General features: G+C 37.8%; 1 protein-coding gene across 1 annotated transcript in view; it reads right to left on the minus strand.

Annotated features, from left to right (window-relative positions):
- The window catches only part of LOC124165494, a 173,640-nt gene that overhangs the window by 93,713 nt on the left and 57,273 nt on the right, over positions 1 to 22,654 (minus strand). Inside the window, exon 2 of the mRNA XM_046542934.1 lies at positions 13,164 to 13,271. The gene's annotated coding sequence lies outside the window, so the exon portion shown is untranslated. The remainder of the gene's footprint in view (positions 1 to 13,163; positions 13,272 to 22,654) is intronic.

Here is a 22,654-nt window from a genome sequence, read left to right on the forward strand (position 1 = left end):
TTATTACGTACGTAGGTGTTCGCCAGTTCATAATTTGCATGAAATTTTGGTTACGTGAACCACTGAATCGGGTAAAGAAATGTTCTTTATCGAGTCATTCACGCTTATTCAGCCTATATCGATCATAATTGTTATTACTAATTTGGTTTTCTACCTTCTCTCACACCCTAAGGAATAGTGAGAATTGGCGTCGCTATAAGTGTTCAGTTGGAAAATTATACCTTAAAATTCTTTTAGTGCATTGTGCTTGTTTCCATTATGTGTCCAATAAACCGGCGTTTTCGGTAATTCTATTATACCACGGCTGCATAATATGAGCTGGATTAGCGAGATACCATTGTATAGGGGTCTCAGGGGTAAAATGTTTACCATTTTTAATTGATGCAAAATGAAATAAGAAAAGGATATTGAATATGCCCACTTTAACTCATGTCCGCCTAGAAAACTCTCCTCTAGCGATTTTTTAAGACTTTTCTCTTACGTTCGTATCAAGAAATCCAGTGAAATATTTGGATGAAACATCTACTTTTTTCTTCAAAATTACCCAGAGCGATATATCTTTACTGAGTGTTAACGAGGTCAGAATATAGCGTTGTTCAAATGCTACGAGTGATCTTGACAGATAGGATGAATATTAAGGGGAAGCATATTTTTGGATGCAGTTAAGTTCAAATGATCTATCCAATGTCATTTCCTGTTTACTCTCGTGGTACTTGCACGTAATATACAAACAGTGAGTGTGCATATTAAATTTTAGTTTCTATTTCCGTCAGTGGGCTTATTGCAACTGGATTCAAAAATAAATTAATCAGAGGATTAAGTTATTTGAGGCTTCAACAACACAATTGTCACAACTCGACAGCAAAAAGGATTGTGAGTTTTCTTCAAGAGCCTCACTCTCTTAATGGGTTAAATGTATTTTATTTATGTTATGGATTAAATGGAAATGGGTTAATGTTTTTTAATGTACAATTTAGACGTATTCAACGTCATCTTAGAGTACTCCTCATGGTTTCGGGTTGAGGGAGTTTTAAACATAAACAGAAGAAGGCCTAAAATCATTATTTTCCCCCCTCTTTTCATAAGTTGGTGACTTCGTTTGAGTTCTGGTTCATTTACTTGTTCACGGTGAACCATTTGCTGGGAAAAAGGAACCTCTAAGGTGAAAATTCGTGAACGAGACCAGCTTTTGTGAGCTATCAAATAAAAACTCTGTAGAAATAACCTTGATAAGAAGACGGAGCAACTATATAGGCCAAATTTTGAGACATGACGGCATGATGATGACAATGTTCGAGGGTAAGTAGATGGCAAGAACGGCAAAGGAGGACCTAGAACATAATATGCGGAACAGTTAAAAAAAGATATGTAAAAGAAGAAGTACTTGGGTAGGAAAAGATAAGCTGATTGGAGAATTGAGTGGAGAGATGCGTCATACCAATCTTATGATTGTTGACCGGTGATGATTATGATCTCGCAAAAAAAAACTTTGGGATTTAATTTGCATTAACTCGATCATTCATTAACTAAACGTCTCAAACCGCTATAGAATGTGTCAGAGCAACATGGTGAAGTACGAATATTGCACGTGTGTTACCCCGTAAGCGTCGATCTCTTGTGGATCGCCAGAGTGGAATGAAGAGTAGGAAAAGGCTTCATTCCAGCACACATAGTCCCACCCACGCCGCTCCGAAGATAACAGGGAACTCCAGCGAATGCCGGAAGGGAATCTATATTAAATTCCACGCGGGACAGACTAAAGGAAAACGCCGGCGCCTGTGGGAACGATGCGACCGGTGCCTGGTATTTTTTTCTCAGGCGGAGGAACAAGGGATTCCAAATATACACACGATTTGAATGCGCTTCTTTAGGCAACCTACATTACACACTGAATGGTAATACAGTCCCAGAGAAAACACATACAGGAGCGATTCTAAAATTGCGAATTGGACCAGGTTCGAAATCGCAAAATTCGAGATCATGTGATGGATCTGATTGGTTGCTACGACGATGGGCTAGTTTTTTAAGTAGTAAATTTCTAGTAAAAAATGAATTTTCCACTAGATTTAACATTCACACAAAATATTTAGTAACAGGTTTTTAAGAAAAATGTGGGTAATTCTATTTCTAATTACAATGATAGTTAATCGAGTGTATTGTCATAAAAATTAAAAAAGTCAATATGATAATTTAATTCGATATTAGTCATGACTTATGATTTATCTCAAGATATTATATCTCAAGAGAATGGATTAGTATTAAGATTTTATAAGAATCAACTTAAAAGAATTCATTTTGCAAACATTTTCTACTTCCCTTCTTAATTATGAAATTGGGTCATGAATATTGGCCCTGGGTTTGGTTGCTACGTAGCCGTATTGATTAATCTTAAAAATATTTATTCCAAGAATATAACTAAATCATACAAAATTTGATCAAAGTATGGATATGATTTCAAAAACTAATAAGGAAGTTTCATTTTTATATTTTTATAATAGTCCTCCTTTGTCGATGACAAAATAATCATAATTATTTTCGAAAACAACACTGCAGCGGAGGAGAATATGGCTTAAGGCCCGAAAAATTTGCTTAATGAAACGAATTCGGTGACTTTGGACACCTTTCAATTAGCGGTGATCTGTTTAGATGCACAACATCGTCGTAGGGTTTTCTTCCATGCATCAACATAGCTAATGATCGTAAAGTAAAGGATCGTAGATGATCATTTAAGAGGAAAGTTTATTAACTAATTTTCATAATGAAGCTTCGTGCCTCGTATGAAACCATTGCATTCCTTCGTTATAATCATGAAAAGGTCAAATGAATTTCTAAGATAATACGAAAATCTTTGTGAAATAATAATTATCAATTCACCACATGACAATTATTATTATCTATGGATTATCGTGAAAAAAATTTAATAAAATGATGGATAGGATTTGCTTTAATGTTGATATACTCGAAGGCAGCAAGGGTAATAATAGTGCCCCCCGATCCGATTGCATACGATACGAAGGTGAAACATTTTTGGAAACGAATTTATAATTGAGAACACTCTCCTAGGTCAGTTATAAATTAAATTACGTTTTCTATGAACCATCCCTGCCAAGGTAAAATGATATAATGAAAAAACACTAATATTTCCAGACGGAATTAGAAAAGAAGACAATCATTGGCTTTCTTACAATCCCTAACTACGAATAAGAATCTTTGATTATTTGTGAACGATCGTCTTTCACATTACTGTAAAATGCAGATTGTAGACCTACTTAAAAAATGAAATTGTATGAAAATTACGTAAGTATGGACTAAGAAAAATGATTGGCATTAGCTTTAGCTTGGAGAACGCCCTCAGGAAATACAACGCGGAAATTGAAAGTACGGTGGAGATATACTTGAGCCTTGGCTGAATGAAGATCTTAGAAAATATTTCAGTATACGGCATGCATTTTGATTAAATTCAAAAGCCACCGTCGGGTGTAGGAAGAAGTAACCGAATACAATTTTAACGGAGGGCAAGACATACTGCCTAAGGTGATGATTGTGTTGCATAAACGTAAGGATACAAAAAAATAATATTTCCTGTTTTTTTTACACGAACGCGCTGGGAAGTTACACTCGGAGGTTACTGTGCTTGGCTTCCCGAATTAACTTCAAGAGGGCAACTAATAACTCCACAGTTGCGGCAGGAATTTAATTAAAGACCTCCCTCAGCGACCAATTTCTCTCAGCATGCTGCTGGGAGGTATATTATGCGGAAGTAAGTAGGCCTTTTCGTAAACGTTCAAACAGAGAAAACATGGGTAATTTCGGGCTAAAGGTTTGCGTCAGATATATACTTCTCGTGAGAAACTTGAAGGTTTTTTTATTTCTCTCTCTCTCGAGTTTTCTTTTTTGGGCGACCGAAGAAAATTGCTCACGAATTTCTGCCAGTCCATCCGACATCTCTTTAAGGGTGATGTAAATTTCTCACTACTTATAATACGAACTAATTTCAGAGTTCCGCTCCATATACCTTTAGCGTTTGCTTTACGAGGAGAGGAAGGAGAGAGGAGGTCTTACCAGCAGCTCTTTCCAATAATTACCGGAGTTCAGAGAAAGTTTTTCGGGACTCCAAAGAATGGAATGCCATATTATGAGAGAGTTTCCTACTAAGCCGAATGTTTCCTTTACGTAAGAAGTTATCTAATACAAAGTGTTTCCGTCCAGGAAACGATTTCCCTTGGACAAAAACTATGAAGAAGAAGTTATGAGAAAGTGGATAGAGGGTTTTGATCCAAAATTTGTACGTAAATTATAGTCTTTGGTTTAATTGTTGGCGAAACTAAAAACCTAGGAACGAAAATGACTTAATTGATAGTACCACAGTTATTAAGAGATCGTAAGCTTTCCGATTGATAAAATATTATAGGGTTTGATACCAGGCAATGCTGTTTAAGGCCAACGTTTCGAGTCAGTCTTGGCCCCGAAGACGATGAGGGAGTTTCTCATCGAAATGCTGGCCTTAAAAAACCTTAACCGGTTGCAAACCCGAGAATACTTCATCAACCACAATTACTGTTACCTGAAATTTACGGAATTTCAATAATTTCATGTTTATATTTATGTATATGAATTTATTGAAATCAAGGCATAAACTGATGAGTAATAATATCATTTCCATGAAAAATAGGAATTTTCAGGTCATAATATTTGTCAATTCAAATGGATACCAATTTTAAATAAAAAACTGTTTTATTGCTATACTTTCGGGCGGACTAACAAGTGGTTCAAATCATAATAACATTGTATATTTGTATGCCTTCTTAGATCAGGTAAATAGTCACGAATTGGGCTTCGGGGGCTTCAGTACCCCCGACATTATTGCCCTGTAGATTACCTACGACACATTTGATGAAGAAATTTCTAGCCCAGGGGCATCTGTCCTCTAGTACTCCATTTTGCAGATATATTTACATTTCAAAATGACTGCCAAAATAGCTAACAATGACTTAACTTTCAGATCTTTGCAAGTAAAGTCATCTCAAAGCCGTTTTATGGCTACATACCAGTGTTAGATGCGTAAATATCTACCACTAGCCTTCGTTTAGGAAAATTTTTTCAAACTTACTTTTTCGATGCATGTAATCGCTATACTTACTTTATTTTCATGTGGTACATTCATAAACATATTTCACTTGATACGACTTCCCTTAAGGGAAATTCGTTTCTTCATAATAGAATTTTACCGTAACTAACACCGCGTACGTATCAAGGTATACAAAAATGTAAATTTATATCTCTTGTAACAATCGTTGAATTATGATATTTTTACTTATTTCCTTAGCAAAATAATACACATTCGAAAAGCTTAACAATAATCCCTATGGTTTTATTTTTAATACGATGTGGCCATTTTAACATGGTTAGGTATCACATGTGAAAGCAGTATTTGCATAACGGTTTTTACGGAGGTATTTTAGGAGGTATTTGTTTTGAATCCATTGATCGCGGTGGAAAGAGTTTAATTACTTCGTGTGAACAACGTGAAATTTGATTGTAGCACCGCGTCCCAGATTTTGCTCGCCCATTAAATCGTGTTATATGCTTCGATAATTACGAGGTTATTATATTAGGGCGCTTCCCTCGGACATCACCTAAAATTCCTCGCTTCGTTGCCTGCCTGGAAAAGGTGGTTTCAAAACGATCTCAGAAGGAAAAAATTTAAGTCTTCCGACAACTGTTTCTTACGGCTGGAAGAATCAAGTAGTTTGGTTCTTTGGATTTCCTTTGCTGCCGAAAATCAGAGAGGGCTTCGATAAAAATTTGAGAGGCTTGATATCACGTGAAGAATGATGGTTGAGTTATGGTTCTGCTTGCTTTATCGCCGAACTCAAACACAAGCCAATTATTGAAAAGAAATAATTATTTTTGCATTGTTTGTTGTCGTATTAAAATGGTAGCAGTTTGAAGCATAAATTGGAAAATATGGATTTAACCCCTATCTTAAGACGTAACAACTGCTTCGCATGGAAACATAGGAAGAAAGCACTCATGGGAAGTCATCAATTTTGAAACATTAGCACCTGAAAAACTTCAAGTAAATTCGGAATTTATTCAGAGTATTATGTCTTACTTAGGTTAGTTATCGCAAGTGGCGTTACTTTTGGACTGAACAAACTTTTTTCAGAGAGAATTCATATCTTTTAATTCGTAAAAAGGGCTATAGCATGGTCGATCATCTAATGAAACATTTAAAGCAGTGGCGTAACTTTTTACTGAAAGTCTTTGTGTCAACGTAATAACCGACCTGAGGTCCAACATATAGAGCCTTAATAAAGTCAGGTATTGGCACTGGGCCCTGAGTGATTTTATGATCGTTTGTTAATGAATTATTTTGGGCAAAATGTTATCATTTTTTTATAATTCTGATAAGGATGGTTAGTTTCCACAAGGTTGAACTTCATAAGCATTTGTAAGCTGTAAGGATATTTTAAGCCTATATATCGAACACTTTGCCGTGTTGTCTTGTATGTCTAAGGCTGCTGAATCAGGCACGTGGGTAGGTAATACCAAGTGAATTTGTATCCATTTGCGGCGACTGCCCGCAATGCATCCCCTCACGAGACAACTACCCCTCTGGCGTCTATATTCATCTTCTGACTTCCTTCTGACTTCTGAAAAATGAACACTGCTATTAGGGCCACCCACATAAGTGAAATTGTCTCAAAATGGGGTAATACTAAGAACCTCTAGGAAACAAACGCTAACGGAGACCCATCCATTCATAACTGCCGCCATTCCGCTAAAGACCAGTGATTACTTCATCATACAAACAACATTACCACCATGGAAACGAAATTATAAGTTCATAAAACCTTATTTTTCTCTGATTCGTGGGGATGCAAAAATTCGCCATTTTAGGCAACCAGAATATCACGCAAGCTCTCCCCGAAGCGAACTTCTGGCTACAGGGCTGCACTGAATTCATTATTTTTTTATAATAGTAATTTTTAGGCTGGTAGCAGCTAGAGACTCGGAGGCTGCGCGCTAGGCTTAGATTGATTGAATTATTGAGAATGGATAATATATTTAGGAGAGACACGGAGAACATTATCCTAGGGCCTCACTATTTTTCAAGGTCCGACAGAACCGATAAATTCAGAGAGATATTTTGCCGAACGGATGGATATGCGAATTCCTTTTTCCCTCGAAACCATGAAGGACTTCAAATAAATGATAGTCGAAGTTTTGTTTGACCATTTGCATATAATATGTAGACGGCTGGTGTCCTAGCACCCCCTGCCACGCGCCTCTTTAGGCGGCCTGGGGGGTATTACGTTGATGCAGTATTGCATCGGGTTCTACGATTGTTAAGGGAAACAGTACGTTCCCTTTATCGCCCCGACCAACGCGACAATCGAGCGGGTCTCGCAGGGCGAGCAGACGTCCAACGTTTCCCCGGCGATCGCCCTCTCATCCCACTCACACTCTTGCCAAGTAACTACTGCATCGGTCGAGGAGACGGCAGCGACGTCTGAGTCGGGGCAGACGACGACGACGCGCCAATGAGCCACAATCGAGCGAGAGCCAGTTTTGCCTTTGCGTCTCGCCATTTCCCGCGAAAACGGAAAAGGAAGGAAGGAAGGGACGGTCTTGGTAAAATGGGGCGACGAATGCCAATTCAATGCGGTCGAATGTTATCTCGATAGTACGTGCACGACTTTTTCAAGTGTTCTACTTGATGCTCAACTCAGACGGGCGACAAATATACCCACCAGTTTCGCATATTTAATATAGTTTTAAGTGCCACACAGTGTCAAGTGCCACAAGAAAAATTCCAGGATGGAAAAACTACGACAACTTGTCCTGCTACAATTCCGTTAACACCCATGGATCCACCCATGAGTTTTCACCAGGAGGCAGCCAGGAATTAAGGCTAGGGAGGGTTTCAGTCGCAACTAATACTGGGGTGTCTGGGGGTATGGCATACCTGCCAGGGTAAGCGGGAGGTGCGAGGGCCCTCCGCCAGATAAAAAATTAAGATAAATGGTTGAAAATGGTGAGTTTTACGGCCTTCTGAGGGATATTTTATTAATCTTTACACTATGCTATAAGTAATATTAATCCAAATAAATAAAATTGATTAAACTTAAAAAACTGTCTGAGCTCTGGGGGGGGAGGGGGGGCTTATCATCCAAACCCCCCCCTCCCTGCGTCATTGGTCTTCACAACCCTTATGCTTCAGTAGTGGCAGAGTATAATGATAAGTAACATTCCTAGTAACTATTGAATGCCCTTGTGAAAGTTTTTTTTTTTTTTTTTGGAAAAAAATGCAGTTAGGGGAGGAAGTAATATGACTGATATTCATGGCTAAGGATTTCTTATTTTGGAATATTTGGTCTTCTACGTGACTAATGAACACCTAATTTTTTTAGCATTGTAATAGTGTTGTTTAAATTTTTGAAAACGGTTTTAAATCAAATTTAATGGCCGTTTTACAAGGGGCACGCAATTGCGTAAACGGAATTTCTTTTCTCAGCATGGTGCGAAATTGTACGAATGCGCGAACGAAAATAGAACACGGACTATATTGCCACCTCACGTCCATGCATTCTCGCATGCCTTCTATCAATTCACCGCTTCACACGACGCAATTTCGGCTTCATACAAACGCCAGACCGTGCAATTACGAACCCCGTGTAAAACGGCCTTAAAACTATGTTGGTCCAACATAGACGCCAATAGAATATCGCTGATCGAAGACGCAGTTGAGCAAGAGTCACAGACTGGGTTGCAGTCAAAGAGGACAAAAAATAAAGGATTGCTAAAAGCCCGCTCCATGAAAAAAGGGTATAAAACCGCAGCCTTAATGGGTGAGCGCTGGAGAGCAAGCAAGGCCAGTGCCATCGTGAGGCAGCCGCCAGGCACGGGCGGGCGGTCCCATTCACCCCTCCCTTCCCGCCAAAACCCTACGTGTATCCCTCCGCGCGATCACCCGTGTCTGACGGCGCTTTTGGGAAGGGAGCTGTTTGTTGCCGGGAAATGGGGAAAGTGAATTGGTCGGAGAAAGGCAGAGAGAGAGGTCCAGCCACAAAACTAAGTAAACACCATTTTCACCATACTGTAAAGGCGTTTTCATATATCTAGAGTCTCGGAATTCGGGTAAAATATTAGCAAGGTTGTAACCATTGGAGAAAATGTTATAAACAGATCAAAGTTGTGGGATTCGGTGTTACTTAGTCTATTTACAATAACAATAATTTCGTGGTCATTTTTCCACCTGCATACCTACTTTTTATCTCGTGATCTCCGTGGATTTCAATTGAAAAACATGCTCTTTTCAGAGATCTATATAGGACGAATTTGTAATGCTGGAATCGATTGATTTGGGTGAAAAATTTCAAAGCCATTCATTCCCACGAATTACTATAAATTACCCCACGCTATTTGTCAGTTCCAAGAAAGTAACACATCAACTAAATACACATGTTATCTCCAACAAATATTTAGTTTTGTCTGCAAAACCTAAATATATTTGAAAGGGTTTATAAATTTTTAATTTCACTGTTTTCAATCAACCGCATCGACTTTAGTGTTTTTCCACTGAATATTATTATTTGTACACTACCATTGCCATTGAAGCCAGGCCTGAGGATGATGCAAAGCTTCGAAACCATGGTAATGCACAAATAAAAATATTCAGTGGAAAACAAAGTTTAATTTTTCATTCAAAATGAGTAAATTCCATAAATTATCGCCAGAAACCATCTACTTCAATTTTAGTGATACATCGGTACCGGTTAATGTAGTTTCAAAAATATGTAATTTAGACTGAAAAAGTGAAGAAACTTAAGTATATAAATAAGGAGCCGTTTTTTAAAAATAAGATGATAATAATCAATCAGTCAGTCTTCGGTGATACACTGGTAACAGTTAATGTATGTTCGCAATTTTATCATTTAGACTGAAAATTTAAATTGAAAATCAATAGCATTTTTATCAATCCGACGATTATTTTACCGCAAATCAAGCCAGGAATGAAAAATATCGATTGCAATTTAGCTCTTTTAATTGACAAAATCGATTATATTTTATAAAATGGGCAAAGTTAATATCAGGGGTTTGCTTTTGATTGTGTGTACAATCACATCCCCCAAAATGGGCCTTTTTGAGGAGAAGGATAGGAAAAATTGGTTGAGGTGGTGTGCTCTCGAAGGAGAAAACGCAAGAGAAAGGTCTTTTCAGAGATAGATGGGGTATCGTGCATTCGCCCTTTTACCTCGCAAAGACACCCTTTCCCTTAAGTCGAGCGACAACCTCCACTTCCCCATAATCATTCTTCCGGACACGGCGGAATTCGGAAAAGTTTTTGAACATCGAGAGACTTAGGGGAAGGGATTCCTGCTGCCATATTCATGAATTCGGCGAACATCTCGCATAGAAGCTTTCGGCTTTCATCCCTCTTAAAACTAAGAATTTTTAATGAGTTTGAGTAAAAGCATGGATTCGACTAGAATGATCAAATATTTTTTTTTAAGTTATAGCATATTTGTCAGGCAATGAATCCTATATCCAAAGGACTACGTCAATGGTATGATCGTGAAAATCATATATTTTGACTTTAAGAGTATTGGTTTACTCACTTGATGGGCGACAGTATCTCTGAAAATATTGACAAACTAAGCTAATAATGGTAAATATATGATATAACTGGTTTGAGATGAAAAACGAATGAGTAAATAAATGACAGCGTCGGCGAACTTTAATTTTATTAAAGTCATTATGTTTCAGTTACATATTTCAACGAAATTTTCGATAAAGAATGTTATCACTTCAGTCTGAAGAATAGATAGTTATTTGCTGAAGAAATATAGAGAAAAATTGATTTTTAAATGTTATATGGCTTCAGGAAAATCCGGTTTCTTAATCACCAATATTTTTAGTTTTTTATATTGCTATGACGTAGGTCTCTATTCAAAATGATATCAGAATTGCTCTTCATTTGAACGAATTTATTCAAAATCACTGATAAATCCCAAACAGTAAGAAGAGCAAAATTTTTATGGATAGATTAATTTATAAGGATAGACAAAAGAAATATTACAATTGTGGTGCACATATGAGTTGAACAATTTACGAAAACAAATAATTCGGCTACAAAATACATGAAAATTCCTGCCAGACAATGGAGATATTCAATATTACGGTACACAAGACGAAATTTGTTTATTAAATCGTCCGCAAGGTTTCTTTGACTGAACGTATCCATGATTCGATGAGTCAGGTACGTCAAGTCAAGTAATTTTCCTCAAACTGAAGAGGAGCAGGATAAGGCGAAGAAATATTTTTCGAGGAATTCCCCTCCCCGCCACCGCTAGAGGTTTACTTCACGCACGACTGGACAGCTTTTCAATATTCGTTACCCGATGTTTCGAAGATTCGAAATTCTGATGAATTGCCCACAAAAAATTTGGGACAGGACGTGGATATAACGGTTTCAAAGCAAGTTCTCCAGTCACTCCCAATTCAGCAGGTGGACTTTGAAGGAGGTAAGTTTGCGAATGCCCGACTCAAAACTAATACATACTCCGTATGCAACGAAATTTTCTATCGATTATGCACTACTATCACCTACTATCAGAATTTTAATTTTCCTACTTTAGCATTTTCATAAAGAGAATATCTTTTTGCCATGGTAATAGAATCATAAATATTATTTAAATTTTGCATCACTTCAAGAAAATAGAAAAAAAATCAGAATGGAAAAGGATACATTTGTTTTTTTTTTAAATAATTGGTGTGGAAATTTTTTCTTCAACTTACCCCTATAAGATTATGTGACCACGTAGAGAATTAAAATTGGTGGAATTGTGTATTTGTTCATGTCTAACATGGTGGAACCGGTCTGAGTCTAAACGGCTTAGGGACCTATTTCATCATCTCATGCTGCTAGGCCCTTTGCTGTGCACATCTCGCTCAATCTCTCACGAAGTTTAGCAACACAATATTTTATCTAATTTATACCTCGCAGGTGAATTCGTCATTTTTCTTCGATTACGGAAACAAAAGGATAGCCAATTTAGTTTCGTAAGCGCCGGTAGAATCGCTTTCTTTCCGAATACTTGGGCGTGGGAAGCTGAGTTCGCGTGAGATGCCCTCGGCGTAAAATAAATCATCAGGAAACAGATGAATATCCCTTCCTTGAAGGACTGTGGAAGGAGTCTGCAAAATGTCGACTTTCTTTGCATGAAACCATTAATCAAAGATACAGTAGCACTCTTTGAATCTTTTCCGGTCGCTATAATCATTATGCGTGTAAAATTGACATTATGATACGAACTTTTGAAAATTTTCTATATTTAGTACACGGATATGTAATAGCTAATACGCGAAAATCATTAACATTTAAATACCATAAAAATTACTTGAATTCACTGATGGCTTTCAATATGTCAAAGCTTAAATCTAAGACATGCCTTTCCCGTCCAACGAATTCGGAAAATATGTCTCTTCCTTAAAACCTAGCAATGAACGCCCTTATCTCGTTGTTGTGCGTCGAGGATAGTAAATTAAACATAATATAAAATTGTTTAGAAATTTATGGTGCATTGTTTGAACGCATACCAATTGTCATAGTGACATAAAATCAGTTTTTTCCGGATTATATCGCTGGAGCCTCTACATAGTAAAAATAATGCAATATATTTGAATGGTTTTCCCTCGCTATTTATGCCAATATCCCCAGTTTTATCACTTACGGTGTAACTTCTCTTGACAATACCTTAACAGGCCAAGCGTGGGATGATAATAACATATTATAACTGAAGAACGTAGAAAGTCATTGCAATTAGTAAATCACTCATTAAAAAGTTCATAATCTTCGAGTTTTATTTTTTTACTCGGTATTGTTCTTTTATCTTCAATAAATTGACGTGCCCAAGAGTTTCGTTCTAAATCACTTTATTATTATTTATTGTACCTCACAAATATTTAAAATTACATTTTCTACGGTATGTTTTACTCTAGAGAGTTGGCTTAGAAACATGTCACTCTGGCTAACGTGCGAGCACAGCGACTAATTAATCGAGTGATGCTTCAGTCGCCATCTATGTTTTGTTGACTGCACAATGCAGCAGGTTCAAGAAATGATTAAGTACTAAGAAAACCACCTTACTGCTTACCTGAAGCACCGCCACCGAATACAAAACAGAAGCTCTGGAAATCCTCGTATGTTTGCGTTGCCTTCAGATCCCGAAGATGTCCAGTAATCAAAGAGATGAAGGCTCTCCCTGGAATAAAAAGAGATTAAGGGTTCCATTAATTGGTTTCCAATGCCTTCATTAAGCCTTTCAGCTCACAAAAAGTCGCGAGAGAAGTTCGAGGACCAATATTTGACTTACTACCCCACCAATTAGTCGCGGTGCGTAGCACAGTTAAGCTGAAATCAGCTCTCTCAATCAAGATAATGATAAATGAATAGGGTCGTTTATTTTAAATCTTATGAGGATATCATAGCAGCATATTTTATACTAGAGAGAGAATTGAGGACGATAGAGGCAATATTTGTAAGGTAAAACCAAGTGACTATTTATTATTCATATATTTATTTTGGAAATATCTAACAACAATTTATACCTTCCCTGGAATTTTGTTAAATTTTTCAATTGAATAAGACATGAATAGGAAATAACTTTTAGGAAAAATATTTAGAGACAACTTTTAGCACTAGAGTATATAAAAGGAAATGACTTTTACCTTACCAATTAATGTGCCATTAAATGGAAAGGTAATAACTAAAGGACATAATTCTAGCCTCAATGTTTCACTATTAACGTAAAATAAGAAGCAAGTTCCTAAAGATAGAAACATATAACAATAGCTTATTTACTAATCATGAAATCATATAAAAACTAATATGGTAAATACTTATAGCGTCCTTTGAGAAATAGGTACTCACAATTCCAAAATTTTATGCAATTTAAAAATTTATGAAGGTTTTCCTTTTTGCATTTTCCGATAAAATTTACTGTTTTCTGCAGGATTGATTTGCATATCAACTGTGATGAACAATTATTGGGATACCATCTAATTTCATCTAATCCCGTTTGAATTGAGAAAACGCAAATTCTTCGACTCAATACATTATCCTCTAAACGTATTGCACTGCATTAAATTTGAGATACTCCGTATCCCTACGAAATAGATTCTGCTGATGAAATTTTATCTGAAAATTTTGAAACGCATTCGTTGACTATGACTGATTTGGTCTTTTAACCTGTGCGGACGATTTCCTCGAATCCTGCAAATTTGCAAACATTAGTCTCTGCGGGGCAGGAAATGACGTAGATCTCCGAAATTGAATCATCGCACGACTTCAGTTAATTCAGTTGCTCATGCATATTCGTTAATCAGACGGTTTTCCGAACGCGATAGTCCGCTTGGCATCGTGGGGAGCTAGGAACAGTACTGGGTAAAGATTAGTAATCCGTGGGATTTCGCTTGCACGATGCTACAAAATTGGGAACGTGGGATACTAGGGGTAAATTCAGAGACACGTGTCTATTAGAAAGAGTATTACACGGTGAAGCTAGGGTAATATTATGTAAAAAGTGGGTAAAATGAAATTTTCTTGGAAAATAAAAGTGGAAATAATAGTAATGGAAGCATACATGATTCTAACGTGATCGGACACTAATTTCCGAGCCTTCCATCTATGCGTTGTAGTGCTGTCTTTGCATTTTTATTCATAAAATAAATTATTTTTGACAGGTTCAAAATGATAAAAGGTACATACCAGTTTTTATGCTTTGAAATGAAACACGGAATCGAAGATGAGTTTCAACGGGACAAGTTGTAGTCATTTCACCTGGAAACACTTATATAGGTATCCTGAGTATAGAATTTCCAATCTGTTTTCATGACCCTTCTCATCAAGTGTAAGAGGACGTTAACTGGTCGCCACTGCTTACGAATGGCGTCGCGTCATTGAAACCTTGCTCTTGTCTCGCTTGACTGTCTGCATTAAGCGTGTTGTTCTGCAGTGTGTGTTTCGATACGAATGCGCGTAACTAGGAGAATAAAATACCCGAGTAATGGCATCACTAGCGCACGGATATAATGCGCAGGAGTACCTACGCCTGTGCAGGAAAACCGCAATGCTTTCACGATATGCATCATGTCTAGTCTCTCCCTTCGACAGGAGGGAACGGTGGACGTCTTCCGTGTCCGTCGGGAAAGAGGAAGACTAACTGTCGTAGGCATGGACGTGTGTACTAGGCAACACAAAGACGTATTCACACACGCGACTATTCAAAAGTGGTTGCAGCGGCAAATAGACAGCGGCGTCGGGACATGCCTGGGTGGTAAAACGGAAGGCTATGCACTTTTTCACCTCGTCATATTCTTTCTCCAGCAGATGGGTCATTCACTCAGACACAAAATTCACAATTCATTAGAATAATTCGATGGACAGAAAGAAGATATGAGTTACGATGAAAAAATCAAACTTCGTTAATATAATTAATTTATTGGTGCTCTATAAGCAAGGCCCTTTTACAATCCAGTCCCTGACTTAAGGCCGTTTTACACGGGGTATGGAATTGCGCAGGTTAGAGCTGCATTAATTTCTAAAATGGCGTGGAATTGCGCGAATGCATGAACGAAATTAGAACAGGGGCTATTTTGCCGTCTCGCATCCACGCATTCTCGCATGTGTTCTAGCAATTCACCGCTTTACACGACGCAATTTTGATTGCGCCTTACGTCAGATTGCGCAATTCCGTGTACCGTGCAAAACGGCCTTTAGACACAAACTAATAAAGATCACGGCCTCCTTGGCGACAATGCAAAATATGATGGCACCACTTATGGTCGCCACATCTTCATCTATTCGAATGATAAATTTAAAATAAATAACGCGAAGATGCCGCCCAATTTTTATAATTTATTGACATCATTACAGCTTTGGTCCATTAGCTCGGGCAATACTTGTGAATTTCAATAAATATTACATTGCCAATAAGCCTGTGTGTCTAGAAGCCATAGAGACAACTAGCCCTTTAAAAATGAATTTTTTACCACAATACTTGAGTGAGTGTAGCGAAAGATTACCCACTCTACTAATCAGGGGCGCAGATAGGAATTAAGGCGGGGGGGTTTAAGTGTAACTAATACCTGGGTGTGTGGTGGTATGGAGTACCCACCAGGATAGGCGGTAGGTGCGAGATTAATAAATTGCGGAATTTTAAGATAAATGGTTCAAAATGGTGAGTTTTACGGCTTTCTAAGGGATATTTTATTAATCCTTATTCTATTCTATTAGTAATATCAATCCAATTAAGTAAAATGGATTAAACTTAAACATTTCTCTGAGCTCCTGGGGGGTTTTATCCCCCAAAACCCCCCCTCGCTGCGCTACTGCTACTACGTATTTCAGCGACTCATATTTCTCCTCCGAAGTGGTCATTCACTCAGACACAAAATCACAATTCATTAAAATAATTCGGTGTATGATATAGCCGATACGATGAAAAATAGCACTTCTCCATTCGTTCATTCACTAATAAATTTAAAATAATTAATGCGAAGTTACACATCCCAATTTTGATAAGTTAGGGACGTCATTACAGTTCCGGTCCTTAAGCTTCGGTATTATTTGTGAATTTAGACAATTACTTCATTACCAATAAGCCTAAATGTCAAAAAGCCATGTAGATAACTACCAAGTCTATTACAATGAACTTTTCACAACAATAACTTGAACGGGTGTAATGGTGACGTAGCATTTCCAATGCTACAATTAATTAGAATTATTCATATTTTTTCAACTTCATATTCGATACTGGCACTGAAATATCCCAATCAATGACACCCACATTTCATACTCATGATCACCATTTACAAATTATTGAAACAAAAAAAGTTTTCGCAAACGAATTATGTCATTAAAGCAAAAATTATATCCTATCATATACCACAGGAAAACTCAAATTGATTATCCGTAATTGATATTACCGATGACGTATCGGAGTGGTAAATAATATCAGAATGTAAAACATTGATAAATTAAAATGTATAGGATTCCCAGAAAAGCTTTGATTTTACAGCACAAAATGTATTTAATCTAGTATGCAGAATTTAAGTACTGTGGAAAATTTACAGTTACTCTTAATATGCCTAGAGGTTACAATTCCACCAGATTAAGCATGAGATGACTCACCGCGAAATACTTGTTACTAATTATTTCTCATTCTTAACATTAAAAATCATGTGACACGCAATCGCTAAAATCGCCAAATACGTGTGTGCTATAATATTATCATGGTTAAAAAACAACCTATCTAATCCTTTCGCTCACGAGGTCCATAAAAATGGACATGACCTTAAGGGAATCTTACTTCCTCATAAGTTTATCTGTCCATAATTACGAAAATGGACCACAAAAGTGACGTTATGAAAGACAGCGAAACGCTTTGGGCTAAGTTTTCATAGGACTACCTATTGATTAAAAAGAGAAAAAATGTCATTTTTATCTTGAATATGATTTTTTTAATGTCTTACTGAAAGGGCTAAATGCCTCTTTCATTTTACGTGATGATACAATGGCACAGTGTCTAGCTGGCCCATTCATGACAGCAGCATGCTCCGCGATCGCCATTAGATTCGATGCGCTCTCGCCGATGGGTTGTATCGAGAATCGTGAATCGCGTAATCCGGCTCTTAAACAACTTCTAAAAGGTCAATTCTCTTTGTACTTCCTTGTTTTCAAAACCTCTCTGGTCTCACACCGGTTAAGTTCCTCCATATCTCCTTCCGACGTTTCGATGTGTAACTCGCTAGATTTGATTCCTGAATCCCTTAATGAGATGTGCGAGTTGCACATCGAAACGTCGAAAGGATACATAGAGGGCCTTACTCGGTGTGAGACCCGATGTATCTTCACTGTCTTCATTCGCCGGGAAAATACCACACATTACACCGCAATATCCACCTGGCCCATTCGCGACAGTAAAATGCAACGGCATCCCCATTAGATATGATACGTTCTTTCGATGGGTTGTATCGAGAATATTGAATCGCGTAATCCGGCTCTCACACAACTTCCGAAGGGTCGGTGCTCTTTCTCTTACCTTGTTTGCACAATTTCTTGGGTCCCACACCAGGTAAGTTCGTCCATAACTCCTTCCGACTTTTCGACGTTTAACTCGCTGGATTCGATTCCTGAATCCCTGAAGGAGATGTGCGAGCTGTACATCGAAACGTCGGAAGGAGATCTAGATGACCTTATTCTGTGTGAGACCCGATAAATCTTCACTGTAACCATTCGCCGGGAAAATACCAGACATTACACCACAGCGTCCAGCTGGCCAATTTGCCACAGTAAAATGCACCGGGATCGCCATTAGATTCGATGCGCTCTTTCGATGGGTTGTATCGAGAATCGTGAATCGCGTAATCCTGCTCTCACACAACTTCCGAAGGGTCGGTGCTCTTTGTCTTCCCTATCCACCCCACCTCTCCCCTCTTCCACTCTCCCCCCCCCCTCCCATGGTTTAGCGCGCCCCCTAACCACTCCATCCGCACCCCTCCCCGCCCACCACCCCCAACATTTCCTCCCACCCACCCACCCGATCAATACCTGAAAATGTCTCGGTCGAGAGCAAACTCTCGGCCCGTCCTCAGGCGCGTTCTCTCCGTATAGGCAGACTCTATAGAGGGGAAAAGGAAAAGCAAGGCTGCCCGCCTGACACAATGACTCATTTACCCGTGGTCGCAATTCAGCATTTTTTTAAACAAATATCAGAAGGGAGCTATTAATTGGGTGAAATAAAATTGAGGAAATTCTGTCCTGCAGTCAATTAAAATTTGAATTAAAATCTCCGAAAATGGTTTTTCGATTGACCAGGCAACCATAATTGGGGAGGAGATAGTGTTGCTTGCTGGATAACGTAGTAGTAAATGCTGGTGGCAAATGTGGTGCCACGTCTTCAGATAGGTGAATAAACAGCAAAGAAATTTAGAGGTGTTTGTCCAAGAGCCTATTAACTTCGGAATTAAAATCACCGAATCCGGTTTTTCGGTTGGCTAGGCAACCATCATCGGGGAGGAGATTGTGTCTAAACTAAATCCACTAACTTATTTTTAACTGTGTGCTATTCCATTTTAAGGTTTCTTGGTTGGATAACTATTAGTTATACCACTTCTTTTAAGAGTGGCGATCCGTTACTTGATAAATAACTTCCCACATAATTTTAGTTGAATAGCTACACTTGCTTAACGAACAAAATTCACTAACTCATTTTCAACTGTATGGTATTCCATTTTAAGGTTCCTTTGTTGGATGACTATTACTTATACCATTTCTGTCTAAACTTTCCGAGGACAGGGTGACTACAAATATGGTACAAAACAAACATCTTCACTCTTACCACACCTTCAGATAGACCAATTGGCTGCAATAACATTTAGAGCTGTTTGTCCAACAGCATATTAAAATGGCATTTACATTCTCAGAAACAGGTTTTTCGGTTGGCTAGGCAACCATCATTGGGGATGATAATGCGTCTTAACTTGTCCAAGAACGAGGTATGAGTGAATGGTGGCGACAATTGTGGTGGTACGGGTTTACTCTTATCCCTTTTTCGGATAGTTGAAGATACACTTCACTCCCCAATAATGGTTGCCTATACAATTGAAAAACAGTTTTATGAGATATTTACTCCTATATTTTTAGGACTTCAGGACTTACAAGTCCAAATTTGAAGGAATTTTTGAAGTCAACTGAAATATAGTAATGAAAATGGGAAATATTTTTTAAGAGAGCTAACGTCTTACGTAAAATTTGAAGAGGAGAAAAGGTTTGCTACCTAGGAAGCATAAGAACCAGCGGTGGGCGAAGCAAGAAATAAATAAGAGAATAGCCCTAGCGAAGCAAGCTTTCAACAAAAGGAAGAATATACTTATACCTGAGAGAGCAAGCAAGGAAGTAAGGAGTCAATTCATCAGATGCTGCATACGAAGCATGCTTCTTTATAGTAGCTAGGCTTATGAGTTTACAGCAGCAGAGAAGTCAAGTGTAGAAGCACTTAAAATGCGGTGCTACCGCAAAATGGTGAAGTTAAAATGGATCGACCGGGTAAGTAATGAGGAAGATCTTAGAAGAGTGGGAGACAAGAGAAGTTTCCTGAAATCAGAGGAAGACAGGACAACTTAATCTGCCACATTACGACACACGAAGGACCCATGAATACAATTGTGGGCCGGGGAACGATAGAGGATATGCTGAGAAGTGGTGAACAGCTTGAATTAAGTTCATGACATCATCAACTTTTCTACAAAAGGTTCATGCCTTCAATGTTGTCAGCGTTTCAATTCTAGAGAAGTAGGCGTATTCGCAAAGCGTACATAATATACGTATATGATTCTAATATATCGTATACAATATACGTTATTTTTTAAGATCTTCCCTAACCGACAATTTAAAAAAAATGTATTTAATATGCCCGCAGCGGAAATTTTTGTACGACGCATGTAGAGGGGTTTTATTTCTGGTTGACATAAAAAAACTACCTTTAACTTCCGAAACATTTTCTGTCACCTTCACTTCTTTCAAAAGCCCTTGCGATGATAACTGACATAAAAAATGCCTAGCGTAAGTACGGAAAACCAGAAATCATAATCCGAATACCAATTTATTTTAGAAATAAAACTTCAGTAAAAGGTTTTGGATTGAGATAAGTATATATCAAAGGGAGCAGTTAGAGTGTGTGTTGCATAAAAAACTTTTAACTTAATTTACGCTTTGTGGCATTAAAAAAACCCGGATCATATAGGTTTTAAAACAAAATCGTATTTCTTCGTACAAACCATCAACAGTATAATCCGAGGAAGAAACTTTGACATAAGTATCTCAAATTTATTATTCCCTCTATTTGTACGGAAATAATCATTATTTCAGCAACGGGATATAGATCGGAATTCTATTCAAAACAAAATGATGGTTTGATACTTGTTATACATCTTAACCCTATGTTGAGCCGCGAAATAGAATAATAAAAACCTTCCCCTGCTTATCAAAGTTGTTTTCAACGCATGTATTACTTATAACCTCTCTCACCCAATAAACCGATCGCCATAGACTCAATATTCCTTTTTACCTCCCCTATTCCTCATGTGTGAACATAATTGCGGAAACATTTCATAAATATTCGGATAATTCGATTATATCCGTCGAACACTGAAGTTCTTTCTGAGGAATTTTTGGAAGTTCCCAATAAACCGACTACGATAGACTTAGTATTTCTTTTTACCTCTCCTATTCCTCATATGTTAACATAGTTGCGGTAAAATTTTATAAACATTCGAATAATTCGGTGTCATCCGTCGAACACTGAAGTTCTTTCCGAGGAATATTTGGAAGTTACGTAGGTTCGAAGATTTTCGGGGCGTTGATCATATTATCTCTGCATTCTCTTCGGGTTTTCACCGCGTCCGTTTGGTTTTAAAATCCAACGGACGTGGTGAAAACCCGAAGAGAATGCAGAGATTATTTGGAGGTTACATTTGGTAAAATTGTGAATTTTCCTAGTATTTGGACCAATAGGTGTATTTTAACTTTTATGTTAAAAAAACTGTCTAAAAATTAAACAAAATGAATAAAGAATTCCAAGCGAGATTATGAAACCGTCTCACTTTCTCTGCCTCCAAAAGAATCACTCGCTTCATCCCAAAGCACAAGATATGTCCATTATCGACCAAAAAAGGGATGCATAAAAGATGAAGGGAAAACTTTAGGGTTCTTTTTTTTAATAATGCCCAACATTGTGTTCAGGATAAAAGAGTCAAGGGAGGTTTTTTTTCTCCTCCTTTCATGTGAATGTTCGCGTGTCCTCCATTTCACGAGAGCTGTGTCGTATCCTTTTGTTGAGTCGCGAAATAAAATAACAAAAAACTTCCTCTGCTTATCGAAGTTGTTTTCCACGCATATATTATAACCTCCCTCACCCAATAAACCGTCCCCCATAGACTCAGTATTCCCTTTTTGCCTTCCCTATTCCTCATAATCGTTAATAAAAAAGTTTTTTTTCTCAATTTCATGGCCGGCCAACGAGAATGGAGCGTACTATATTGAAAAATAAAACACTCTTTATTCCTATACATAAGAGCCCGCACCTCGATTCGTTTCACGTCTTTATCACTTTGAGATTCTCCTTTTCTCTGCTGAGAGTTTAACGTGCTATATTTTTTACTACCTCATAGGCTAGGATCTATATTATCAACCTATAATAATACTTTATCAGAACGGGAGGGTAAATAAAATGTTTATATCCACCATTTCTGGGAATCATAGACTTTCATTTACTCCACCTAATGAAAAAATACTAATTTATTTTGTGATATAAATAATTTACGTAATAAAGTTAAGATAAACTAATGACATGATAATTTTCATGCTCATTTGGTTTATTTCTACCCACACTTCCTTTCCTACCCTAACGTCATGGTGCTAATTACTTCATTTGTCGATCTCCCCTTCCAAATACCGTGCTAATTTGTGACAATGGAACCTAGATGGGGAAGTTGAAACTGTCAACTCTCCAGATGGGACGCTTCATACCCGAACATGGCAGAAGTTGCCGAAGCCTTGGTTGTTCCGTGTTTCAGGCTAAATTTT

Source organism: Ischnura elegans, chromosome 9 (genome assembly GCF_921293095.1).
Source record: "Ischnura elegans chromosome 9, ioIscEleg1.1, whole genome shotgun sequence".
Lineage (NCBI taxonomy): Eukaryota > Metazoa > Arthropoda > Insecta > Odonata > Coenagrionidae > Ischnura > Ischnura elegans.